This window comes from Manis javanica, chromosome 1, assembly GCF_040802235.1.
Source record: "Manis javanica isolate MJ-LG chromosome 1, MJ_LKY, whole genome shotgun sequence".
Taxonomy (NCBI): domain Eukaryota; kingdom Metazoa; phylum Chordata; class Mammalia; order Pholidota; family Manidae; genus Manis; species Manis javanica.
Genome location: NC_133156.1, coordinates 237,801,576 through 237,826,264, shown reverse-complemented (window position 1 = coordinate 237,826,264; position 24,689 = coordinate 237,801,576). Strand labels below are relative to the sequence as shown.

The window sequence follows — 24,689 nt, the reverse complement described above, 5'->3', positions numbered from 1 at the left end:
ATTTTGCAGTTTGTTTCCAGTGGGTCTTAGTGTCTTTTGTGTTCCTTTATTTCTCCATTTTGCCTTGTTTATGTAGTTTCTAGTATACGTTGTTTATCTTATAGTACAGTTTCGAGTTACTTGTTAGTGGTTTCCTTGGGATTACAACTGACATAATCTTGCCTTACATTTCAGCTTTTCTGTGGATCTAAACCTCTCGCTGTAGAGTCCTGTTGGAATGAACGTGAGTGGCTGGGCTTGGAAAAGGAGGGGACAGAAAGAAAGACCCCAGGACAATTTGCTATCTGAGAATTGTCTGTGTTGGTGGATTTATCTGTTAACTTCTTGGTGGAATTTGGTTTGTTACGTCGTAAACCTCAGTTCCTTCTCCAGTGAACTATGATACTTTTTGAATGTTTGATCTGATATGATTTCTAGGACTTACGTCAATGTCCTTCTCTCCTGGCGTGGAGATCTGAAAGGCCGGTGCTCGGTGGCTCTGAGCATCGCCTCCCGTCCCACCCGCTCTGTAAGCCTCTGCGCTCTTCTCCTGTCCCCAGGTGCCGAGCCCTCTGCTGAGCCTGATCGCTCCTGTCTCCTGGGTGTCTCCTGGGTCTGCAGGGACCCCAGTGGCAGAGACCTTTGCCCACTGCTCCACGTGGGCAGCCTGGCATGAGGGAAGAGCCAGCTGAATGCCCATAGTATACCAGGACACCAGGATTTGGCCAGAAGACAGTCAGTCCCCTCCCCTCAGGACTTCTCAGAGGTAACTTTGAATTTTGAAAATGAAAGCTTGGAAACCTTCATTTATGTCTTAGTGAAATTTTAGTGCATTATTGGGAAAGACTATAGGTCTGCCTGGATGGATTTGTCTACTTCATAAGACACGCCATGTAAGCAATTACCTAGGATGCTTGCCCTGAATGAACTTTAAGGCTGGTCCTCAGTTTTTTATGCTAAGCTGATATAGTTGTTAATACTTTACAAAGAGTTCCACAATGGTCCTCATTTACTGTTTGCAACAACCTTGTGAGGTTGACATTGGGTCTCATTTTGTAGGCCAGGAAACAGGGTTAGAAAATCAAACTGGAGCATGCAAGGTCCCAGTGGTTATTCCTGCACTGAGAACACATGGATTGAGCCCCTGTGTTGTGCAAGGTGCAGTTCTAACTCTGGACACACAGTGAGCACAACAGATACAGACACCTGCTCTCCCGGAGAGTCTAGTAGGCATGTGAGTGGAGGATGGGGTGGAGACAGGCATGGAGAGACAGACCACAGAGAGTGGATGGAGAAGCACATTCCATGTTTTGTTATAAGGCATAAGTGGAGAACGGAAAAAGACCAGGTTTAGAGGAGTGGGGAAGACTAGTGTTAAATGGAGTGGTCAAGGAGGTCTCACTACAAAGTTGTCAATTGCACATGAATTTAAGGGATTGTGGGAGCTCACCATTTAGTGTCTGGGGCAATGCACTGTAGTTGGAAGAAAACATTGGTGCTCGGGCCCTAGGTCCATTCTGTTTTGTCAGCATGTTAGAGGAACCCCAAGGAGGTGGGGTGGTGGAGGGGAGCCAGCAGAGAGCAGGGAGTCTGCAGTGGAGGGAGCTGACAGGGGCCTGACCGTGCCTACCATTTGTAGGCTGTTGGGGAATTCTGGGTTTTTCAGTGGGAAATCAGTACAGGGTTTTAGGCAGAGGAGGGGCAGGGTGTGCATCATCCCATTTTAATGGGCTCATTCTGACCTGTGTTGTTCATGGCGTGTAGGGTGGTGGGTGGGGGTAGGCCAGGAGACTATTGTGAGGCCATTAGAGATATCCACTGTAGTAATTCAAACAAGAGGTGATGGCTTACTCCACTGCTAGCAGTGGAAGTAGTGAAACATAGTCACATTCTAGATGTACTTTGAAGACAGATCCCTTGATATCCTGGCAGAATGGGGATGGGTTGGGAGAAGAAGGGAGAAGTCTGTATTGATGTCACAGATTTTAGCTTATGTAAATAGATGGAGTTGCCACCAACTGAGATGGGACAGGCTCCAGGTGGAGAAGGTTTGTGCACAAAAAGAGGTAGAAGTTCAGTTTTGAACATGTTGAGTTTGAGATTACGAGAGACCCCAGTGGAGACCCGGAGGGCAGGTCTACCCAGGCCTGATGGTGAAGCCAGTGGCCTGAGCTGGAGATGCAGTGGCGTCTTCTGCCCGTGGCTGGTGTTTAAAGGAATGAGATCAGATGGGGTCTGTTCGTTGGCAGAAGATTTGAAGATTGGGTCCAGGGACATTCCAGCTCTGTTAGCAGTAGGAGAAAAGGAAGCACCCGCCAAGGAGATGGAGAGGGAACAACCAGCCAGGGGGGGACGCCGGGGTGGGGAGGCGTGGCAGCCACACGAAATCGCCTCAGGAGGAGAGAGCACTGGGTTGTGTCCAGCATGCGGATGGGCTGGGCCTGGTGGGGACTGACACTGATCTTAGACTAGGGCCATGCAGGTCATCGGTGGCTTTGGTAAAAACAGGAGAATGCCATGTGGGTCTGGTGGCTATGGCGACAGAAGCCCGATTGGAGTGGGTGGAAGGGGAGGCTGCAGGGGAGGATTGGAGACAGAGATTGTTCACAACTGCTTTTGAGAAGCTTTGCTGCAAAGGGGAGCAGAATGTGGGGTAGTTCTCATGGGGAAAATGAGGCCAAGAGAATTCGTTTTCAGTTGGAAGCCTTAGCATTATGCCTGTATACTGATGGGAATGATTCAGTAGAGGGTGAAAAATGGAAATGTGGGACCAGGGCTGCTAAAATGATTTATCGGGTAGCTGAGAGGTGCACCTGTGCACAGGCACAGTTACTTGCTTTTGGAAGAGGGCCGCCGGTCACTGGTGGGAACGGACTCGGTGGCAGCACTGCGTGCACGGAGGTAGCGGCATGTGGAGGAGGAGGCTCTGTGCTTTTCTTCTGACTTGCTCATATTTCCCTTGTGAAATAGGAAATAACATCCCTCGCTGAGAGTGCCATTGTGCAGGAGGGATCATAAATTTGGAGAGACGAGGGACCCGGTGAGGAATCCTCTAGGAAAAGAAGGGGGTGTACAGTGATCACCTTGTGACTTCCAGAGCCCACCTGAAGCTTGTGGCCAGGCTTCGAAGGCCCCAGTCAGTGATCGCTGTGGTGTTTCTCCACACAGTCCAGGTGGGGTGTTGAAAGCACACAGTAGATCAAGAATTGATCTTGTAGCCAAGCAGAGAGGGGCACCATGAGACGGTGACAGGAGCCAGCAGTGTATGCAGGAGAGACGTGTCACCAGCCACCTAGAGACCGAGGCGGAGACATGAGGAGAGAGGACATCGGGCAGGGAGGAGATGGCGTGGGCGGTGGACGGATGGGGGGGTCAGCACTGTCAGGCTGGGGCTCTGGGGGACGTGGCTGGAGAGACGGACCGTGGCTGAGGTAGACATGGAACTGGGAATGTGGGGTACTGGCAGGCACCTGTACCTTGACGTTCCTCGCCGAGAGACCCAGCAGCTCATCAGCCTGCCTGGCCTTTGCACTGTCTGAGCTTTAAAAGGGCCTGTGGGGTAAACCTCACTGAAGCCCTAACCACACACCAGTTTACCACCGTTCCCAGCTGGCAACACTGGGAATATGCTGCTAGCACAAAAGTCACTGGCCCACTTCTCTGCCGAGGCCCAGGGAAGCCAACAGCCCTCGAGCCAGTGGGGTAAGGACCCCACACCGCCAGACTAAGGGAGAGGGAGCGGCAAAGAGCACATCGGAGGCTGCGCCCCCGCCTCCGCATGTGCCCTGGAAATGAAGTGCATTATAACCTCTTTTTAACCTTTTAGAGTTACTGCCTCTTTCTCTGCAGTGACACACTGGTCCAGAGATCTAGCTCCCCTCAGGTAGGGGGGCCTGAGCGCACCCTGGGAAGGCCCACAGGGCCCAGCGCAGAGGGCAGAAGTCTCCCCACACCCACCCATGTCCTTCTCCCGGGATGTGCCCTTTGGGATTCTGTTTCCAGCAAGTTCCAAGAACTGTGAAACAGCTTCAGAGTCACCAAAGATTAATGTTGACAATACCAGTAAATGACATTCCAGCACAAGCAGAGATATTTTTAAATGTTTAGGATTTATAAAGAGAAACAATATTTCTGAGACATAAACTACCCCCAATTCACACTTCTGTGATTGAAAAGCTAAATCTGAAACATGGTTTTGTTCTGTTTTTTTCTCCAAGTGGAGAATGTCATTGGTAAAAAAAAGGAATCTTCAGCGGAGGAGCTTTAACTCAGCCTGGGCCTTGCTCGGCGCCAGGAAAGGCGTGCAGTGGGGGGACTGTGGCTGCAGAGGCTGTGCTCCCTGCAGACCTGCTCTCAGCTCGCCCTAAGGCAAAGGTCATTTCAAACCCCAACTAGAATTGAAAATGTCAGTATCCTGCTTTGGTTCTCACGGTTTCAGAGTGGCTGAGGTGGTTAAACCAGCGATATTTTTAGAAATGGAAACACCTAAGATGCTGTTCTGAGACGCTGTGGCTGAAGGTTCTATTAAAATAAATCATCATGACCACATTTTCCCACTGACTGATCACAGCTGATACTTGTTTTTTTATTTCTTGTCCCTTTTTTCGTTTGTTTTGAGAGCTTTGGCCATTTCACATGTGTGCTGTCCTCTCCGCCAGGCTGTCCAGCCAGTCGGCTGCCTGGGTCCCTCTTCTGGAAGCAGCAGATCCCAGTGGCAGTGACAGCTGTGGGTCAGAGAAGGGGGGCACCTGTCCCCTAGGACAGTACAGGTTGCTGCAGACTGATCAAGCAGGACACATGGAAATGAGCCCGTGCTGTACGCAAGGTTATGTGCTTGCGCTTTGGGGGAAAACAGGAAGGAGACACGGGGCAGGTCTGTCTGACTGATGTAAGGAGCACAGGGTGTGGAACTCACCCCCCAAAACTGAGCACAGGACAGATTGAAGGGATGAGAAATGGGGGCTGAGACCTAGAGTGTCGCCTCACAAAGGAGACATCCCTGGGCCTGCAGTGAGAGAAGAGAGATGAGAACAGTTCCCGGACCCTCAGCGCGTGGAGCTGAAATCTGTCCTCTGGCCCGTGGAAAACCAGTACAATTTGGGAAGGACAGTGAGAGGGATTTTTTTAAAGAAAGTGTTTTTGGACAATTTTTAGGCATGTGGTGCTTGCAACTTGAAGATAAGACTGGAGATAGCAGAGAGAGTCAAAAGGGAAAGTTTGATCACGTGGCTTAACAATGTTAATGCATTTCTTTTCTCCCTGATTTTAAAAATATAGTACTTTTTGGATTATTCCCAAAAGCCTAACAACAGAGCTTCATGGTCACATGCATACATATTTATGAAACAAATAGCATGCTTTCATCATTTGTTTTGTACTTAGAGTTCCACAAATAATACAATTTTAGTTAAATTTAACATTGCTTGATTAAATATCAGTGAGGAAACCATTAGTAGCTGGTCATTGTAATTTATTATAAAATGGATAGTGTGATTCAATAACCATTTAATCCTGACTTTACTGATCTTAATAATCTAGTTTATAAGTGTGTCCCTTAATTCATTTCTCAGTGTTTCAGGAAAGTCTCTCTCTCTCTCTCTCACCTTTTCTGATAGAAGGGAAGTCTTTTGGTTGATTGATCTGACAGTGAAAATTAACTTTGTCTCTTAAGTTGTTGGGATGAGCTAAATTTGTAGATAATATGGTCAAACTATAATTGAAGCATTGTTATAAGAGAATCATGCATTATGATATTTTGCATGGAAGGGTGCATTTCAAATTCTTCGTATATTGGTTTAAACAAGATACAGCTAAGAAAGAAAGTGATGCGTACAATTGGTCTGGTCTTTTCATGTCCTTCCTAGAAATTGTGGCTTGAATAACTATCTTTGTAAGTCATTCTAATGCAGGTCACTGGCTTCCAAAGGTTTCCTTCCTAGGACAATCACTGATTAAATTCAGTGGATCATGAAAACTAGTTTTAATGTTATTACTATCTGATTTTTAGCATATATGTGGAGGCAGTCCCGAGAGTTGAGTATCATTTTTAAACACCACTACCTGTTCTCATTTATATGCTTAGATGAAAGAGGGAGTAAAGTTATTGCATCTATAAAAAAATAAAGTACTCGAAACAAAATTGATCTTGAATAGGATCTTGTAGTCAATATGGGGGTATTTACTTATGGATACACAAACTTCAGGAGAAAAACAACCCAACTTTTTTTGTTTTGCTTTGAGAATGACTGTTCTTTTAACTTCTGTTTTTTTCAGCTTTATTGAGGTATTACTGACAAATAAAACTATATTTACATAGTATGACATAATGATTTGATACATGTATACATTGTGAAGGGATCCCCACTATCAAGTAATTAACAATCCATTGCCTCACATGTTTATTTAATTTTTGGTTAGAACATTTAAATTCTACTTTCTTTGCAAATTTTGATCTTATAATACAGTTTTATGAACTATGGTCACTATGTTATATGTTACGTCCTCAGATCTTATTCACCTTATAACTGAAAGTTTGTAATAACCTTTTACCAACCTCTCCCCACCCCATGCTTCTGGCAACTACCTTTCTATTCTCTGTTTCTATGAGTTTTACTTTTTTTTCTTTTTTTTAGATTTCACATCTAAGTGATACCATGCAGTCTATATCTTTTTTGTCTGGCATTATTTCACTTGCATAATTCCCTTCCAGTTCCTCCATGTCATTGCAGGATTCCCCTCCTTTTCTGAGGCAGAATAATAACCCATCATATGTACCACATTCTCTTTATCCATTAAAGCTGTCATTGGACACTTAGATACCTTGGTTATTATGAATAGCATTATAGTGAACACGGAGTGCAGATATGTTTTTGAGTTAACCCCTGATCAGATATGTGGTTTGCAGATATTTTCTCCCATTCCATAGATTGTCTTTTCATTTTTCTAATGATTTCTTTTCCATGCAGAATCTTTTTAGTGTGATGTAGTCCCACACTTGTTTACTTTTGCTTTTATTGCCTTTGCTTTTGGTGTAAAATTAAAAAAAAAAATCATTGCAAAGATCAATGTCTTGCCCTTTATCTTTTCTTCTAGGACTTTTATTGTTTTTGGGTCTTACATTCAGGTCTTCAGTCCACTCTGAGCTGATTTCTCTATATCATATAAGATGGTCTAATTTCATCTTTTTGCATGTGGCTGCCCAGCTTTCCTAATACAACTTATTGAAAAGACTATCCTTTCCCAATTGTATATTCTTAGTGACTTTGTGGAAAATTAATTGACAATATATGCATGGGTATATTTTTGGGCTCTCTAAAGAAAAAGTGATCTGTGTGTCTGGTTTATGCTAATGCCATACTGCTTTGATAACTATCACTTTGTAATATAATTTGAAATCAGGACATATTCAGCTTTGTTATTATTTCTTAAGATTGGCTGTTCATAAATATTTTAAAACTAAATAATTTACTAGAAATTAAATTTTTTCACTTGTTGCTTTATTTTCAAAACACATTATTTCCAGTATGCCAGAGATTACATCTTTTGCAGCTACTTAAAATTCTTACGTAAGTTTTAGATGGCAACTGAGGAATGTGCTAAGGGCCTGTATACTTTTAAAAAGTTATTTTTGGCTGAAACCAAGCTAAAAAAAAAAAAAAAAAAAGGAAAGTCTCTGCTTTGGGCCACATAGAGCTAATGAGAGGTTCTGTGGTGGGGTGGGAAGGGAGCAACATGGAGAGTCAGAGATGGCTCAGGACCCAGCCTTGCCCCTACCTGCCCAGGTAAGCTTGGGAAAGTCACTGGACTGTCAGAGCCTGGCTTGTTTCATCGTAAGATGGCAATGACAGGAACGCTTCCCTACCTATCCAGAGGATGAGATGTGCATGAAGGGTGGGGAAATTTCTCATAAGGTGCAAATAACATTCAGATACTAGTTACTCAAATGTTGGTAACTGGTTAAGAATGAGAGCAAGTGAAATGATGACCTGAAGCCTCCTGGGACCTGTGGGAAGGGCGGAGGGAGTTGACACGTGTGTGCATATGGCACCCATTCCACACTGGGAGCCGCAGAAGATGCAAAGGAGGTGACAGGAGGCACTGGAATCGCAGCTCTGAGGTGCACTGGGAGCTCTGATGGTCCTGCAGGTTTTGTTCTTTGAGGAGGGATATTCTCATCGCAAGGGAGGGCCTTAGGAATTTGGAGAATTTGGCTAAGAGATGTCTTGCATCACAGCACAAAGAAAAAAGGGACAGCCTTAGAGGAGTCTGATTTTAATCTCAGGCTCCTGAAGTCACTGCCCACATGTCTAGGGAGGGATGGAATAGCTAGTAGTTGTGGTTAACAGCTGTCATTTGTGTATGTCCTTGGAGTTTATAAATGAACCTCCATGTGCACCATGCACTGTTGTTTTATTAGCTTCCACAACTTTCCTGTGGTTATAGCTGTTGCTCTTTCCATACTCCAGTTGAAAAACTGAGACTGAAAGTGACCTGCTCAAGATGATGCAACTGGTAATTGGTGGAGGTGCAATAAACCAAGGATGCCCAACTTCCAGATCTCAGGTGGCCTTTCTGCCTGAAAAAGAAGGTTTTAGAGGGATTTTCAGGAGGTGAATCTCAGCACCAGGAAAGCAGGGAAGATTAGGAAATCTTGGAAAATGTCATGGTTGAGAATGAAGTTATTTAAGATTGCAAGAGCAATACTATAACCACAGGAAAGTTGTGGAAGCTAATAAAACAGCAGTGCATGGTGCACATGGAGGTTCATTTATAAACTCCAAGGATTGTGATGGGCAAGATATTGGTGGGCGTGGGATGGGGTTATCTCTGGATGCTGGACTTTTGGAAGCGCTTCTGTAAGACATATTGGCCGGTGCTTTATTGGCTTCTAAAGATACTTTGCATCTCAGGAGTAACTGTGCCTACTCAAGGTCATATACACAGAGATATGACAAATTATTTGCAGAATTTAGGAACGTCAGCCTGAATGGGCAGGATTGGTGTGCAGAGAACAGAAGTGCCGAGGTGGGGGCTGGGGGCTCTGTGCCTGGGAGTGTGGACCATGCAAGCTGACCACATAGTACTTTGTCATTTCGTTCTTGATCCTCTTTGTCAGTTCAACTTCAACACCGGTGTGCGAGCTGAAGTGAGCACCAGGGACTGTAGTCTCATCACCAACACCCCCCAGTAAGAAAATCAAATGCTTTTGGGGGGTTTTAAAAAGTCAGAATGAAGAGCACGCTCTGATGACTCCCCTGAGTGAGGCAGTGACCTGAATGTGAGGATAACCAAGAAACAGGATGCTCTGTGTATAAACTGTTGTTCCAAGGTGGGGGGAAAATCATATTTCATCATCTTTGAAGAGGAGGCTAGATTGGGGAAAGCACTAATAGGTACTTTGTTTTTGTTTTTATGATTTAAAAGCTTCTAGTAGACTAGAGAAGACATCAAAAGCACATGGTGTGAAGCAGGTGTTATGAGAATTTCCCAGGGAGATGTAAAACAGTGACTTCCCCCAAACTGTGAGGGATCATACAGGCCAAAGAAATAACTGGGACATGTCCGTTTGGGTAAGCCAATGAGTTTTATTAAGGGGTTACTTATGGAGCCTGTGACTGGCCTTGAGTCCTGCTGTGCTGAACTTGCCCCCCCTGCCCCCTTAGGCTGGCTTTCCTCAGAGTATAGGGAGGAGCTGCATGCATTCCTTCCTCTTATCTTACATTTTAGTAACCTTGGTAAATATGCCTGCAGCCCTTGGGTGGCCAGGCTGCAAGCTGAGGCAGGGCGAGTAGGCTCCCTCCCCTCCCTTGGAATCTGGCCCTGTGGTTTTTCCTGTCAAACGGCTACCTTAATCAAATTGGCTTTACTTTAGCCAGGTTTTGGAGGATCATCTATACTAGGGAAGATTCTTGTTCTTTTATAGGACAGGAAAGATGTACTGCTTATTAAAAGGATCATGAAATCCCCGGGCCTTCAGAGCTGGTACTGGACCTGAACCTGGGCTTCTTGCCCAGACCTGCCTCTCTGGCCAAGGAGGCAAAGAACGTGCAGGGTGTGGGTATCACCCACGACATCCATTCAGAGATCTGGCCACCAGCCCAGCCAGACCATCCATGTTGCCTTTACATTCACTGATGATGAGTCAACGTAGGGTTTTCTGAATCTATTGAGGAGCTGAGCTGTTTTTGCTCTTAAGCTTTGAATTTGCGTTCCTAAAGCTCACCAATTCAGTTGGTTACTTAATTTTTTAAAATAAGTACTTGCACATGGCATAACAATTAAAATGACAGAGATGGTCTTAAATATAAATTTAAATTCTCCATCTCTTTGTCCTCCCCGGAGAAAACCACTATTATTGTTATTATTTTGTTTTCCTCATTAGGAAAAATTTAGTGTGCATGAAAAGATACCCATTTTTAAATGTAAACTAGATTATGGCATCCTACCTGCCATAGTGACATTCTAACCGGTCTTGTAAAGAACTGTGTTAGGATCTGATACATAGAACCCTTCATGCATGCAAGTTATGAAGACTAATGAAGGAATATCCGTAGACCTGTCTCTTAGAGCAGCATCAATACTCTGGCATTGGCGTGAATGGCCCTACACATCCGTCTGCACTCATGCCCCACCCGCCACTCTGAAGTGCCTTCTGATCTTCCCTTGCCATTCTAGGTAGTCTGTATCACTAAACTACATCTGATTTTACTCTTAAAAGTGCTGTCGCTTTATGAGAAGACTTGTTCATTCAGTGTCTTGTTTCTAGGATTTAACCAGATTGTTCTGTGTAGCAATATTTATCATCTCACTGTTAGTGTACATCGTATGATAATGTTGACATCTAGCAATTCATGCATCCTCTTATCAGTGGGCATTTGGGTTATTTTCAGTCTTTTACTATTATCACAAAACATGCTGCTGTTGGTCTTCTTGCACAGGTCTCTGCTTCACACATGTGCAATTTGTTTCTTGATTACATGCCTAGGAGGAACATTTGGACCTGAAGAAAGGCTAATTAAGGAGCAGCTTTAGCCGAAGTTGTGATGTCCAAAGCGATTATACCCACTCACATTTTCATCAGCAGTGAACAAAAGTCCTTTATTCAGTGATGTTGGGCTATACTTGAGCTTTTTTATACTTCTGTAACAATTTTAGATTTAGTGTATGAAACAACAGCAACAATTAAAACAACAAAACCTGTTGGGAATTTGTTTGGATTGTATTAAATCTATAGGTCAGTTTAGAAAGAATTAACTTTTTTGTGTGTGCAGTGAGTCCTATCCATAAACATTGTATCACTATCCATATATTTGTCTTCACAAATGTTCCTTGATAAGGTTTTACACTTCTCTGTAGATAGGTCTGACTCATCTTCTGTATTCTCCTAGGCATATACAATATATGTTTGTTTGCTCCTAAGCACCTTAGTTTTGGGATGCCTTTGGAAATAGCATCTTTCTTGGAGTATAAAAATGTAATTGACATTTGCATATTGATCTTGCATCCAGCTGCTTTACTAAACCTTTAGTATTTCTAATATTTTGTCCATAGCTCCTCTTATACATAAGTCATTTGTGAATAAAATATTGTTTATTCCTTTCCAATTCTCATATTTTCTTTTTCTCATTTTCCTGTTTGAGTTAGGGCCTACAGTACAGTGTTGAACTGAAATAAAAGAAGATATCTTTTCCTTGTTTGTGATTTTTATAAGGAGTGTTCTAATTTAATTGAATGACATTTGCTGTTGTTTTTTTTCCAAATGCCCCTTATTAAGTTAAGGAAGTTCCTTTGCTTTGTTCAGTGTGTTTTATGTTTTTAGTCATAAATGCATGTTGAAGTTTATCGAAGGCTGTTCTGCGTCTGTTAGGATGATCATATGGTTCCCACCGTTTTCCTCTGTGTTATATCACACATGTGGCCTATTCCAATGGTAAATTCCCTTGTACTCTTAGGATAAATCTAGCTTGTTCAGTTTTTTTCTCCCTATATACATGTCTGATGCACATCTGGATTCCATTTGCTCTTATTTTGTTTTAAATTTTTGTTTCTTTACTCATGAGTGAGTTTGAACTATATTTTTCCTTTCTTTAACTGCTTTTGTCTGACTTAGAGGAAGCTTTTTTTTTCCCCCTGTTTCTTTTTTTTTTTTTCCTGTTCCTTGTAAAACTGTGTGATTTGAATGATCTGCTCTTAAAATTTTGGTGATATTCAGCTGAGAACAAGACCTACTAATTTCCTTATTGGAAGATTTCTATCTGTCCAATTTTTTCAAGGCTTATAAAATTATTTGAGCTCCCAAGTTTTGGGGATTTATTTTTTTGAGTCAGTTTTTCCTAAATTATATTTTTCTAGGAGTATATTTATAGTTTCCTATTTTTCAAGTTAAAGTTAGCATAAAATTTTTCATTTAGTTTTAAATCTCTGCTATTTGTTACAAATATAGTTTATTTGGGCTATATTTCTTTTGCCTTCCTTGACCAACCTGCCAGAAAGTCTGTGATTTATTATTTTCAAGGAAAAATACTTTTTCACTTTGTTGACTCCCTTTATTTTTGTTTTATGTTCTTTTTTAACTATAATAGGTCTTTCCTTCTCCGCTGTTTATGTGTATTCCGTGGTTGCTTTTCTAATTGCTTAAGCTAGAGACAGTCAATAGTTTTTTATACTTATTTTTAAACATAAACATTTAAGAATAAATAATCTTTAAAAATTTGAAGTTTGCAGAGTCATTCTTTATGACCAGTGTAACGTCAGTCTTTGTAAATGGTCCATGTACTTTTGAAAAGATTGTGAATTCTGAGTTTGTTGATTGTGAGGTTTGTATGTGTCCATTAAATTTAAGCTGTTAATGGTGCTTTTCATCACTGTGTTTTTACTAATGTTGTATGTTTGCTGTATTAAGCACTGTATAGAGAATTTTCCCACTGTGATGGTGTATTTGTCATTTTTTTCAGTAACTGTGTACATTTTTTAATAGTTTAAAATCATTTAGTGTATACAAACTTAAAATTATAGCTTCATGATAAACTGGGCCTCTTAGTGTTATGTGGTGCCTTCTTTTCTCTAGTTACGCTTTTTGCTGTAAATCCTGTTGTATGTGAAAGCTTTTTTCTCTTGGTTGGCATTTTCCTGGATCATCTTTCTTAATTCTTTGACTTCCTGTCTTTCCAATTTCTTATGGCTTTGTGTATTTCTCTTTAAAATTCAATTTTATCATTTCTTTCTTTTGGTTCAAATGTAAGTTTAATCCATTTGTTTCTTAGGATCTATAATCTGTTTGGACTTTTTTTTCCCCGATTATTTCCATATGGTTTTCTTTCTTGCTTTTTTTTTTTTTTGAAGTACGCGTTTCTTTGTATTCTTATTCCATTTTATCCTTTTTCATTTTAGTATACATTCCATTTCTTTTCTCTTAGTGGTTACTGCTGAAATTTTACTGTGTACACATGAAGTCCAAAGTAAATGTCTTTACTCCACAGGTCTCAAAATACCCAAAGCCTTAGAAAATGCTATAATTGACCCAGAGACTTGTAAGGTAGATGTGCTTGCTTATTTACTTATTTTAGGTTCAGTATCTTAACTTGGCTTTATTTTCCCGTGTGGGGACCTACAAAAAATCTCATCATATAGAGAGAAGTAGATGTCTCCATTTTTCTTCTAAAGTAGTTACATCTTGTAGCTACCAAAGATATGATATGGTCTCCTGGGTCCTAAGCCTGATTCAGTATTCGGAGTGCCACTGGAGGTGCCTCACCCCTTCATGGCTGGGAAGGTTTCCGAGTCTTCTGTAGATTGTCAGTGAAGTGGGAGCGAGTGTTTGTGTAAAGAAATACTTGTTGGTCGATTTGGACTGGATGAACAATCCAAATTTAAGCTGTATGTAAACAGAAGGGTTCCCTCGTACAGCATACAAACATGTACATAGAACACAACAGCGTTAAGATTCATTACCATCTACATGGTATTCTAGTATAGTTTCATTTTATCCTGATTTTCTATAGTATAGCACAACTTATAAAGAGACTCACGCTATTACCTCCCTCCCCCACAAAAAAGAAAAAGGCCAATTGTGTATTTTTTTAAAAAGAAACCTCTTTGCCCTGTGTTTTTCCTCAGTGATGTGGGCTTCTGGAGCTTATCAGGGTTTCTTTATCAAATGTGTTTATTAGGTATCTGTGGCATGTTGCCAGAACCTATTGAGGCAAGATTAGAAGTCCCTTTTTTCATGAACTTTCCACTATACGGTAACACCTCATTGTGTCTGGATACAGAATTGTAGAACATTTGGCTTAAAGGAAATCAAAGCTCATGAGGTACAGCAGCTTCCAAAATTATTTTGGGGAGGTGATGGTATAGTGATCTTTCTTCAGAACAGTCCTGTGGAAACCCAATGTTTTAAAAATAAATAGAAATGAAAGTCAGCTCAGGCTCAGATTGGAACAGCTTGGAGCACCTATAGCCCACCCCTGTGGCCCCCAGGTAAAGCCAGGGAATCCCAGAGCACGCAGAAAGGTCCTTTCCATTTAACCCTACATCTCAGCAGAGGAGAGACTGGAAGCCGCAAGGGGTCCTGGGTCGGCTGGCGGCTGGATCGGAGTTTAGTTCTGTGCAGCCCTTTCTAGGCTTTCCTGCCACCAAGAGCTCATTCCCACAGCCACATAGAGTTGCTACTCTGTGCAAAGCCCATTAGGAAATGATTTGCACGTTGCCACTGTAACTATTTTCTTCAAATGCAGATCATGTCTTGACATTTTGCTTGGGTGACCCCAGTTTGCAGCCAGCCTTGTCTTTTAAGGCCCAGCCCTGGGTCTGCTGCTGCCATCCTCAGGGGTCTCCAGACCGTGGAGAAGCCTGAGCAGTGTCCGGTCCTGGGGATATGGTTGCAGAAAGGCCGGTTCATTCTCTGTCTTTGGTTTGCTTCAGGCTCTTTGCGTGTCTTCTCACTGTTGTTCACAGAGGGATCGATTCATTCAAGCAGACAGACCACAGGCTATTTCTGTGCTGTAAATTTCCAAAGCTGCTTCCATCCACCTCACCAACCACACACTGGAATAAGAAGTGTGTTTGTGGCTATAATCGGCACATTTAAATACTAGTTAAATTCCAAGTAAGTACAAAATCTCTACAGTTCTTGACTCTAAAAGAAGCTACAAAATATCACAGGGCTGGGAGCCCTGTGAGACCTCTGGCAATGAGATGTTCCCTCTAGACATTTTGAAGGCTTCTGGGCTGTTCCCAAATAGCTCGATTACATGCAAAGGGGGTCTGGTTCCAGAATAGCCTGATTACATGCAAAGGGGGTCTGGTTCCGGAATAGCCCAATTATATGCAAAGGAGATTTGGTTTATAGAACATTGTGTCTGACACAAAGGATTCTTGGCTGCCAACTGACACATTACTTTCTTGCTCTGTTGTTCTGGATGAGACGCACAGTTATAGCCATTTATTGTCTTGTAAACACTTGGAGGATGGCCCTTTCCTTGTCTGGTATCTTCGGTGTCTGGCACATGGTGTGTACCTAAAATAGCTGTGAGGTGACTGAATGGAGACTGAGAGCTGTTCACAGAGGAGGTGCCTTCAGCTCCCTGCCTCGATGCTCTCATTTGTGCCTTGATACTTTCACATTTCCTGTGTGTGGGTCATCTCACCGATCCCCAGGTTTGCCCTGGGGACCCCTGCTACTAACCCTGACTTAAGATGCTGCTCGTGTCCAAGAGCCCATGAATTTGCCTTGCATCTGATCTGGGTCTGCAGTCTGGGTCTCAGTCCTTAGATGGGAGTTCCTTCCGTTTCGTTTTTGACCCCAGGTGCATCCTCAAAGAGCTGTTTCAGTCTGCTAGCCTCTGGGGTACTGCTCAGCCTCCGTGTAGCATCCTGGAGGCTTGGTGGTTTGTAGTCCACCCCCTTGAATATTGTCTGAGAGCCTGCACTGCCTACATACACTAGGAACACGGGGAGGCCGCTTCCAGATGATCACTACTCATCTGCAGCTGATCTCTAACACATTTCTGGGCCCCTGTGCTGCAGAGTAATTGTTCCAAAATGACAAAATGAAGATAATCTTTATTCAAAACTCAATCAGTGGCTCTCAGGGCCTCAAGGGCCAAATTCAGACACTTTATCTGAACCTGCGAGGCAGCTCCTGGCCTAGCTGCAGCCCTGTGTACTCTCGGCCCGCACGTCCACACCTGGGGAGTCCAGGGAATGGTCTCTTACTGGTCACCCCCCACCGTCAGGTATGTGCAGGAGTTGTGTCCTGAGAGCCCGTCCAGTGGAGAAGCCCCTCCTCTGTCGCCTGCGCTTGCCTCTGTCGGATTACGAATCCCCCCACCCTGTGATTACAGCTTGATGCAGCTGAGGCTGGATGGCGATCTCAGCACGGGAGGCCTTGCGTGATGCAGCCTTGGGGGTGTCCAGAGGCTCGAACGCGCTTAGTAAATGCTTGCTGTATGTACTGCAGTTCTACAACTTCCTGTTTTCATTCCCTCGCATGTGCATAAAGTATGGCTGCCTGGAAGGATGCGATAGAGAAGGTGGAAATGTGATGTGATTGTTTAGAGCGAAATTAGTGAACCTGTCGCCCCCCTGGCCATTGGCAGGCCTGGGCTCGCAGTCCCTAAGGTGCAGAGCATGGTGTCATCTGCAAGGGGTGGTTCCCTGCATCCTTGGTCCATATGTTCTCTCAGGCACCTTTGCCCACTCGCCCACAGAGCTGGCTCTCAACAGCGCTAATGGCGTTCAATAACACTAATTTCTCTAAATACTTGAACTGTGTGTGTGTGAGCCTTCCGGTCCTGGGGACCTTCTGAGATCCTAGAGATCGCTGAAGGGTGTGTTCTGAGAGCACACTCTGCAGATGCTTTTATTTGAAGTAAAAAAAATAACCCTCACTTCCTTCACCTTTTCCAGTCTTTGAACGATGTGTCACCCTGTATGTGCTGGGCATCTCTAACCCCCCACCACCCAGACTGTTTTCTAGAGCCTTATCGTGGGTCATTGGCTTTTCTTCTGGAGCCTGCAGTTGCGACTGCCTAACCTAGGACGTGCCCAGCCAGGCAATGACAGACTGGGATGCAGGACTTAGGGTGGAGTTCCGGGAAGCACAGAGGTCACTGGAGGGCTTCTGTCACGTGGCACTGGAAGTGGACAGATGGAAGCACACAGCAGCCTTGCAAAATGTTCTCACGTGCAGCTGCCATGGGGCGCCAGGCACTCACTCCCAGAGGTTGGAGCTTGGTCCCCACTCCGCCTTGCCCTGGCAATGGCCCACTGCTCTGTCCTGCTGCTCTGGACAGAGGCTGGTGAATGGGCCAGGGAGTAAAAAAGAACGACTTAAAGACAAAACCCAGCCTACTCGGTAGCTGTATCAAAGAGACAGCACAGACAGGCCTAGAAGAGGACAAACCTTCCCTGCTTTCTTTTGACCCTTAGCTATCACCCAAGTTGGGAGAAAAGAAAAACAAAAGTTGTATTTCAGGGAGAGCAGCCCATTGAAAAGGAAGTTCCAGACCAAATGGCTTAGTTATCCATATGCTGCTCAGCATATGCGATGAGAAAATGACCCATGTGACCCACTTAGGAGGCCCCCTGTGGCGAGATTGCAAAAGTCAGGCTGTGACCTGCGCCTGCAAAAGTCAGGCTGTGACCTGCGCCTACAGCCAATACGTGGCAGCCTTTTTGCTGAATCACAGTGGTGAGTTCTTGGACTTTGATAGTACTTTTTTGTGCCAAGCCAAAGCCTCCTTGTCCACTATTCCAGGAACATCCATGTGACCATAACTGATTTCCCAGGGGGTCCTGGGCCAGCCGCTCTGTCCCAGTCAGGCAGTTGTGTCTGTGAATCTCAGCAGGAGGATGCTGACCGGGGGTTGGCCCAATAGTAACCCACACAGTGTTTTACCATGTTTGGGGTGCACGGGCCTGAAAATACAGAATGTAGAGCAATATGTGTGCTCTCTGTTCTTTGCCTACATCATCTAGGCCATCAGGGTGGGTGGCGGGACCAGACCCGAAGCCTATTCGCAGCTGTGGAATTAGTCATGGTGTCGCAGACCCTCGGGGGCCTTAGCAGCTGACGTAGGCCCTGTGCTTACAAACCACTTTTGTTTTGGCAGCAGAACTTCCCCCAAATCAAATATCACGTGTGGTCTGAGCTGGGGAGTGGGCTCAGAGAACTCTTTTCTTCTGCCCGGGTCTCCAGGAAGCCCCTGCTCGTGCAGACTGGAGTCCGGCGCCTGCGGACTGTCCAGCCACGCACGCTTGTGAGCGCCGTGTGACACGGAAGGGCCAGGACTTTGTGCTCCTCCTGTCCCTGATCCACGTGCCGGGGCTCATGGTGAACGTCTGTACGGGCTCTGCTTGTCTTCCTGGACGTCCACTCAGGTGTCCTGGGAGCCCCAGACTCGGGGCCCTAAGGGGCCAAAGCCTCATGTCCTCTGTGGGTGGCCTGCTCCCCTGGGCTGGGAAGGGCTGATTTTGCCACACCTAGGATAGTGTGTGGGTCCTAGGATGAATAGCCCCCTGACTGCTTCTTAAAAACACTCACAATTAGGATGTGCAATTAGGGTTTATATTAAATATTTTAGGGGCTTTACTCACTCTTTCTTTCAGAATAAGCAGAAGGCCTTTTCCACTTCAGCTTAGTGTGGACTGTCTGTAATGAACTACGCGGTTAGCTGTCATTTGTGAGGCTCTCCCTTGTCCAGGCCCTTTTTGACATTTGGCACATATGACCTGGTGTATTCCTTGGAGTAACCCCACGAGGCAAGCGTTATCATCCTGTTTTTTCCATAAGGAGATGGCACAGAGGCCAAGCTCGGGCCGCGGGCGGCTCACAGCTGGTGGAGCCCGAGTCCAGGTCCTGCCTGCCCGCCCTGCGCCCCTGTGCACCCACGCAGCAGGGAGGGATGCTCTGCCACTAGATGACCTTCAGACACCTGCGCCTGGTCTCCCATGGCCAGCTCAGCTCAGCATATGTATCTTAAGCTTTCATGCGGTGCAAGGCTAACATGAGATGCCATAAAGATTGAAAACATTATTAAGAAGCTGCCACCTTCCTCACAAACCCTTAAGGAAGAGGTTGGGGAGAGGACTAGGTTGTGACCTGGGTTGGGTGTCTAGGGTGCTTGCTGCTGGGCTAGGCTGTGCAGATCACGGCCTAGAGCAGGGGGCTGTCTGAAAGGCTGTTGAATGGTAGACTAAGGACCCTATTTCACCCAAGGGCCAGGCCCCTAAATTAGACTTTGGATGAGCTGGCATGGGTGTCACGGCCACTGTTCAGTGGGGCTGACTGCACATCTCTTGTTCCCCAGAGAGCAGAGGATGCTGACGTAGCCCCTGACTTACCCCAAGTCCACACTTCTTCCCCTGGGAGGACAGGGCATCCCGTCCCAGTAACAGGGGCCGCTGTGGCCAAGGCAGAGCTCCAGGCCAAGTCTCAGCAGCCCTCCAGCCAGTCTGAAGCTCCGGGGAGCTCTGGGATTCTGTCGCAGGAATCTTAGGAAGCCCTGTCACTTTCACAATGGGCAGGTCTGGTTATTGCCAGAAGTTGGAAAAGGCAGGAGGGGAGCAGAGGAATTGTGAGGTGGGGTGGGGGAGAACCTGGGCAGGATTGCTTGATGGCTGATGAAGAACTCACGGCTCCTGGGGTCCATTTGCGCCTCCCATCCAGGTGGTAGGACCATGGCCGCGGCAGTGAGGGGTGCTGAGCCCAGGTCCCTGGGACGTGTCTGGTGTGCCATAGGTCCTTATCACACGTGCCCGCTCCGAGCCTGGATTCCAGCCCAGTGTCCACACTTCTGCTCCATGTCACTTCCTCTCTGTGGCCCTTTGTTTTCTCTGACCTTGCAGCCCTTGGGTCCTACGATTCTAAGAACCATTTTCCTATGGACACGTACTGATTCCTCTTCTGTTTGACAGGATGTTTTATGACAGTGGCAGCTGTTGGAAAATTAAGTGGAAACCTGGGAGGAGGAGAAGCATGCTGCACTGTCTGGTTTTCTGCCCACTGAAACCCTGTAATTTATTTCTTTCTGTTTCTACCCTGGGATGGGCTAGGGAAGATATCCAGCATGGACATTTCTGTCTTTGGAAGTGAACCTTTACAGCACAACCAGGCCCTCTGAGGTTTCCAAATCAACACTTAGAATCTGGCCAACGTTCTTTATTTATAAAACTTAGCCTTGCAAAAGTCTGCTGCTGTTTCTGGGAAGGCAGCCTGGAAGGGGGCCTTTGCTTTTGTGCTGTCAGAACAGGACCCCTAAGATGCTCCTCTTCAAGTCATGGACAGTGCCCAGGGGTGTCGAGTGGATAGTGGTGACCAAAACATGTAACTGAAGAAACATAAGCTGCTCTCAAATGAGCAGAGAGAGAGTCATGACCAGCAGTGCTGGAGAGCAGAGACAGGTTTGTGGAAGTCAGAAGAGCTGTGGGCTTGCTGTCTGCCTGCATTTCCTTCATCTCACTGGCCCTCCACCCCTCATGCGTGAGAGGCAGTGCCAGGAGCGTGCAGACATGCGAGGTCCCGGCGTGGGACTGTGTGCCCCTGGCTGCTGCTGCTCTGCACGGACGCGGTGTGCAGGCTTCAGGAGCTGTGCACATGCACTCTCACAACTGGTTTGTTTACTTCCTGCAGAGAAGGAAGAGGTGCAGAAAGTGCCGGTCTGCATTTTGTTTTGAACTACGGGATTGTGTGAAGTCATCGGTCAGTATGATGCCAGTTTAAGTGGTGTGTGTGTGTGTGTGTGTGTGTGTGTTTGGTACTGGAAAAAGCTTTTAAAAACCTGCTTTGGTGTTTGAAGTGAACCCTCCCCCTTGCTGTCCGTCTTGGTTTATGGATTTGTCCTTTGTCTTCTTACGCATTTTGTAGTATTTCCCACTTAAAACATCATGGCATACTTTTGCAATTGGGAAAGAAAAAACAGACGCCTTTTAAAAAAAATTCCGGTGTTACATCAGTCCACGGGTTTCTAACTGCCTCTTACCACTTCATAAAGAGGTGGTTGCTTCCTAGGTATTTGATTTCTGTTTAGATCACATCTCCTTTCTTTCCTTGTACTCAAATGTTCACATGATAATATGCAGCATAAATCTGACCAGGAAAAAGCAGATCATTTTCTGAGGCCTGGAGGTATTTTATTTTAAGTTTAGATTCCTATAAAAGTACATTTTCTGTCTTAGAATTGATTGTTCATTTAAGGCCCATATTAAGCACCAACTTTGTTCAAGGCTCTGTGAGTGAAGCTTTTGGGGATCCAAAGATAGACGTAGATCTGTCCTTGTGATGTGCTTGGAAATATGAGACGTGCATGAGAAGGGTGTTAGTGTTGATTTCAAGAGGCCAGGACACTGAGGAGTGGGGGTTCCGATGAGCAGATGTTCTGTGGGTGGCTTCGGTAAGGCCATGCCTTTGCTCCCAGCACGTGGCTTGTGACCTTTTGTGATCGTCTGGTCCTCCCGCCTGGCATGTCTTTCCTGTCACATAGCAACGTCCTGCTGACCCCCAGAAGCCTAGGACACGTAGCTTCTCTTCTGTGAAGCATCCCTGATGAGACCCCCTGGAAATCTCTCCTGAACTCCTAGGGGAAGTGGTGTTAGCCTTGGCTTCTGGAAGCTCCCCTTCACTTCCTAAGCACATGGGGTATTTTGTGTGAACTCTGACCTTCTGACTGTCAGTTTCCTCATCTGGAAAGTCAGGTCACACATCCCTTTGGACTGTGGTGACAGCTAAATTAAACAGGTAAGGCTCCCAACACCAGCAATCAATAAACATGACCTTCCATTTCCCGAAGAATTTATGCCCTTGTCTTATCTTATCAACCTCATCATAAACCTCCCAGGGCCGGTGCCCAACCCAGGCCCGCAGACACAGAGGTCTCAGCTAATGACCGGGCAGCCCGTGCTCCCTCTGTGGTTTGGGCTGTCGTGGGGCGGGGCTGGACATTTGGGCCCTTAGGCTTGGTCTCTGGAGGGAGACTGCACCATCATAAGGGCAATTTCAGAAGGTGGTTGAATAAGGGGACCGTCCTCAGCACTGGGCAGCAGAGGACAAGGAAAACGTTGTACATGGACAGTCTAGAAGCAGTTTGATTCTGGAAGTCCATATGTCTGTCTTTGAGATGTGTGAGGACATTTTTTTCTGAACTGTACCTTCCACAGAGATATGCCAGGTCTGGAGAGAAGGGGTCAGTGTGACATCACGAGTTCTCAGGTAATATGAACGTGAAATCCCTAAAGGCGCAGGCCCAGCTTTCAGGTGAGCGTGTTTTCACCCTCACTGGCCAGGCAGTCTGTATTCAACCATGTCCATGTCTTTTTTAGAGGAGCGAGAATTCCCATTCATTTTTGTGGGGGCACCAGTTACCAGGCCCCACTTTCTGATTGGATAAATCCCTGTGTTGCCCTCACCGTGTTCCCTGAGGCTCTGATGTTGCCTGTGTCCAGTTCAGGGAGCCGTGTCCCTCTCCCAGCTCTCAGACATCCCTTGTCCCTCATGCAGCTGCTCCTTGGCACCTTGTTTTCTTAAGTCAAACCACTTTGTCTTCCTTCATTCCCTTCCTCAGAATGAGTCTGTGGAATTGGCTGGGATGTTCACGTAGATACCATCTGCCTGGGCCCCCAAATCCAGAGAGGACAGGAAGAAGGAAGACCGATAAGACAAGCAGCCTAGCTGGCTTCCTGTCCTCTTCCCCCTCCCCTCCCTCCCTCCCTCTGTCTCTCTTCCATTTTTCCCTTCCTTCCAGTTGATGAGTAGACATCTAGCTAGTTAATCATGTATCTAGGGGTATAACTCAACTCAGGGTTTCTGGCTCATGCGTATCTATGTGCCCATCATTGGGTGAGGAACCGGGCTTATTAAGATGATTTTAACACAGTTCCTGCTTCCAAGCAGCCCCGGACTAGAGGACGGCACAGGGCACCCTGTGTGCCCCCAGTAGAGTGGCCTGCGTCTGAGAACCGTCCTTCGGGGAGCTGTGCTGGGAATGTCCTCCCTCACCGGCTGGCCCGCCTTGCCAGCTTGTCGGCAGAGCTGCAGAACTGATGGAGTGGGCCAGGCAGGCGGAGGAAGGTCAGAGGGAACCCGCTGCCAGAGCAGCAGAGACGGGAAGGGACGGCGGCCAGCAGACGGCAGTGACAAGGGAGCGTGTCGGCTTCCATTCTGAATTCTTGTTCTGTGGAGCAGGGCTTGCGGTTTGAGAGAAGCTGGATCTCTGCCCACAGAGGAGCCCTGCACTCGTGCTTCTGCGGGATGCTTCAGTTAGATTTGCATATGGACAAACGTGCTCACGATTGAGGCATTTCCCTCACAGCAGCTGGCGGGGCTGTTGGGAGGACAGGGCATTATAGGGAAGGTAGAAGCACTCTGCAGACAAATAAATGGGTTGTGATGTGGCTGGTGGGGCAACTAGGACGAGTTGCAGAAGGGAGGGCGTGCTGGGCGCAGTAACAGGAGGCAGGTGTTCTGATCTGAGGAGGCAGAGATTCCCAGTAGTGTCTGCACAGAGCTCCCAGCGGGCCCTCCCTGGCCCCTCACCACTCCTGCTGGCATGAAGCGCTGAGGAGGGGGGCGGGCAGCCCAGACCCCCTTCCACAGGGAGTGTGTTTTCCCTCAATTGCCCAATCATGGAAAGGTCTGTATACTTAGGACCTGTATGGGGTTCTGGGGGTCAGTGCCTCACAGAGGGAGAGCCTGTTGTAAGTCTTGGACAAGGACATAAAGCTTAAGCACAGACAGCTGGTACACGTGCGTGGACCCCACGGGGCTTGGAGGGTTGCAGGCCAGTAGTGCTGATTTTTGGTATTATAAGACTATGTCTTCAGCATTTCATAGTGGAAGCAAGCTGTTGCCCTATCCTCTCCAGGTAAACAGTGAAATAAGCATATTTGCAGCTAATTTTGTAATATTAAAAGGTAATCTCTGTTTTAACAACTGGTATTCTGAATGCTGGGTATTCATATATTACGTTTCCAGTTTTTGAACAGGATGTGCATTTTAGTTCTGAGAGAGTTAAAAGTTTAGTGTGATTTGATTAAAGAAAAAAAAAGGAGCAAAAAGGAAAACTCCTGAAAGACCAAAATCACACATTCAGTACCAGAGACGGTGTCCACTCAGCAGGCGGTCCTGTGCTGAGCTTGCCTCGGTCCTTCACATATTGAGTAAGGAAAAGAGGTGATTTCGTGAACTGCGTGACTCTAATCATGACAGATTGGCCTGGAATATTTTACAGCTGGGGTTATTCCCCGAAGGACCATGTTTTCTTCACCTTCTGACGATGGCGCAGAGCGCAGACCGCAGCACAGGCACCAAGGCCGGACCGGCTCCGTCGGTACCACCCGCCGTGGTCGTCCCAGAGCCTGGAAAGGCTGGGCGCTGTGGTTTGTTTTGGGAGAAGGATAAATTGCCACTGTGGAAATCCCCAGGCACCAAAATATCCAAAATAGTCTATTATAAACAGAACATTTAAGGTAGAGGTTAGTAGTGGCCGAATTCCTTTTCTGTGACACCCTCCTGCCTGGCATTTGGAAGTACAGTAAATATTGGTGTTGAGAGGAGGAGCCAGTGGAGGCTATTCTGAGGTGGTCTGAAGAGTCTCCAGTCTATTCAGGAGACCAGTGCCCCACAGGGTGTTAGGAGAGCAGGACCTGTAGGGGGTGGTGGTCCGGGTGCCGGCCAGGGCCCTGCCTGTGTGGTGAGCCCTCGCTGTTGGTGTCCA

At 46.0% G+C, this 24,689-nt stretch overlaps 1 protein-coding gene across 6 annotated transcripts in view; it reads left to right on the top strand.

Moving 5' to 3' along the window:
* Window positions 1-24,689, top strand: part of RNF144A (ring finger protein 144A) — a 397,563-nt gene that overhangs the window by 23,244 nt on the left and 349,630 nt on the right. The window contains exon 2 of one of the 6 annotated variants that reach the window (XM_073217100.1): window positions 540-745. The exons of the other annotated variants lie outside the window; for them this stretch is intronic. The gene's annotated coding sequence lies outside the window, so the exon portion shown is untranslated. The remainder of the gene's footprint in view (window positions 1-539; window positions 746-24,689) is intronic. 6 annotated transcript variants of the gene reach the window in all.